The sequence below is a fragment of the Neopsephotus bourkii genome, unplaced genomic scaffold (assembly GCF_033783945.1).
Source record: "Neopsephotus bourkii isolate Nb327-2 ecotype Australia unplaced genomic scaffold, CSIRO-AGI_Nbou_v1 NB_1820, whole genome shotgun sequence".
Taxonomy (NCBI): Eukaryota; Metazoa; Chordata; class Aves; order Psittaciformes; family Psittacidae; genus Neopsephotus; species Neopsephotus bourkii.
The window spans coordinates 2,553,207-2,555,374 of NW_026902293.1; the positions used below are offsets into that span (position 1 = coordinate 2,553,207).

Below are 2,168 nucleotides of genomic sequence, written 5' to 3' on the forward strand. Positions count from 1 at the left end.
AGTTATTATTTTCACAGTGAATTTCCGAAGTGTAATAGTCAGGAGAAAGTGCCTGCTTTTATGGAGTTGCCCTTTGAGATATAAAGTTCAACCCTGCATTAATAGACCTGTGCGTACTTTTACCAGTGTGTAGCTACCAGTGGTTTGTAGTGTTTTAGAAATACAAATGATCATGCACTTCTATTTACTTGTCAGGTTTTTCTGCTAGATACCTCCTGTTAATTAAAAAGTATATCCCAGAGAAGAACTGTCCTTCATGCTGTGAAGAGACCTGCTGACATGCTGATGTTGCTGTAGTCTTATTACAGAGCCTCAAAGCACTGACCTTGAGAACCCAGTGAGGTACCCAACCTGGCCCCCAACAAGCTGTACAATGTAGTGAAAAACACCCAGGAGCAGAAATCCCACCAAGCTAACCCTCTGAGTGGGTTCATAGACCCTGTGTTCAGCACACAAAAACTGGCAAAGGCCTCAGCAGAGAAAAAAGTGTTTGCCTGTGAAGGTCAGAGTTTTTTTATGTGAACCCTGTTAATCTGGTTTACAGATGGTATTTACCCAAACCTGTGAGCCTGACTTCTGCCCTGCAGGCAAATGCCTGACCTGATGCCCAGAGCTGCTACTATGTGCACTGGAGTCAAAGCCAAATGTTCTGCCTCGGTTTATATCTCAAAGCATGTCTAGAAAGAACTATTGAATAAACAAACCTTTTCTAGAGTATACAGTTTTTCCCTGGAATGAATTTTCTAATAACTACTTCCAGATTTTTCTTACTGTTCACTTGTTTCTTGTAGTAACATGCCGCATGGATTTGCAGAGTGTTCCCTAATTCCCTTTTTAACCATCACCTCTCTTATCTCTCACTCTCTTTTTAGCTCACTAATTCTTGGGCTTTTTATCACTTTCAAAAAAATCAAGCTTCAAACCCATCTCTCCCACACCTTCCTTCTCCTGCATCAGAGTGTTATAGATTAGATTGGTCTAGTAACCAATTGAACCTGATGCAAGTTTAGAAAACTAATTCTGCTTTAAAGTATTTAATTAAGAACTCCCCAAACACTTAGCTGAATCCTGAGAGCTGGATGTGGTCTGAAATACAGTAAATGAGTGTATTCATGTCATTACTGCACGAATTCCTGAATCATGGCAGAAAATACGTGGGTGGATATTGTCCATTCATGCTGGTTCTCCTGAGGTGTTTTTTTGGCTGATGATGAGCCAAATCATCCTGCCTTATCTTAGTTTCCCAAAAACATTTTCTGTCTTAATTTCAGCTCCACTGATGATCACCACAGTGGCAGTGCCAAGCTGGATACAGTTGGCTACTTATGTGTTAACTACAAAGTCATCTAAATATTGCTCTGAGCTACTCAACATCCAGAAGAGGTTCTTCAGATCTGCTCTCAGCCATGCAGGTGCAGAAGGGAGCTAACTATTACCATCTGGTCTCTGGAACTAAGTTTGCAGAGGGAGCCAGAAAACAGACACCTGTTTGGCATACCATCTCACAATAAATCATTGCCAAATTATGTTGCAAGAAGGGTATGAGTGAACAAAAACTGAAAGAGGAGACAGACAACTCATTCCTCACTAGCAAGAAAAAAAGGAAGGGTAAGAGGGACAAAGCTGTTAGGGTTGTAAATTTTACGTACAGTGAGGAAGTTGAAAACCCATTTGTAAAGCTCAAGGAAAGGCAGATGATACTACTGGAGATTTTCTTGGGTCCTTTGCCAGTTTACATTGTCTACCAGGGAATGCTGTTTGTTCAACTCCAACCAAACCATGAGCAAGTCTTTACTGGGCTTTTAGCTTTTCACAGAGAGCTGTATCTGGCCTTTTTCCTGACTTTGGGTTCACAATCTGCTGCTGTTGATGTGGAGTCACTACATGATTTGTCACTTGTGCTGATTGACTTCTGCTGTCTTTCTTCACTCTTGCAGTAGCATGCCCCTTACACCTCAAGTGTCCTCATAACCCCACTGCTGACTGCATACAGCGTAACGATGAAAAGGTGCTTGTGCAGGTAGAAAACAGACTTGATGGCAATCTATTGCTGACTGCTACATGAAGGTGAACTAAAACTACTTACAATAGAACCCCACCATTTACTTTTAATTAGGACCCCCAGCATCTTGATTATAGGATTTATCAAGATTTAAATATTGATAACA

The 2,168-nt window shown here is 41.1% G+C and overlaps 1 long non-coding RNA gene across 1 annotated transcript; it reads left to right on the plus strand.

Annotated features, from left to right (window-relative positions):
* Positions 1-324: 324 nt before the first annotated feature.
* On the plus strand, positions 325-1,524 carry LOC133206750 (uncharacterized). Its single transcript, XR_009723864.1, has 2 exons — positions 325-502; positions 1,272-1,524. It is a non-coding gene; the product is annotated as an uncharacterized LOC133206750 (long non-coding RNA).
* Positions 1,525-2,168: the final 644 nt, after the last annotated feature.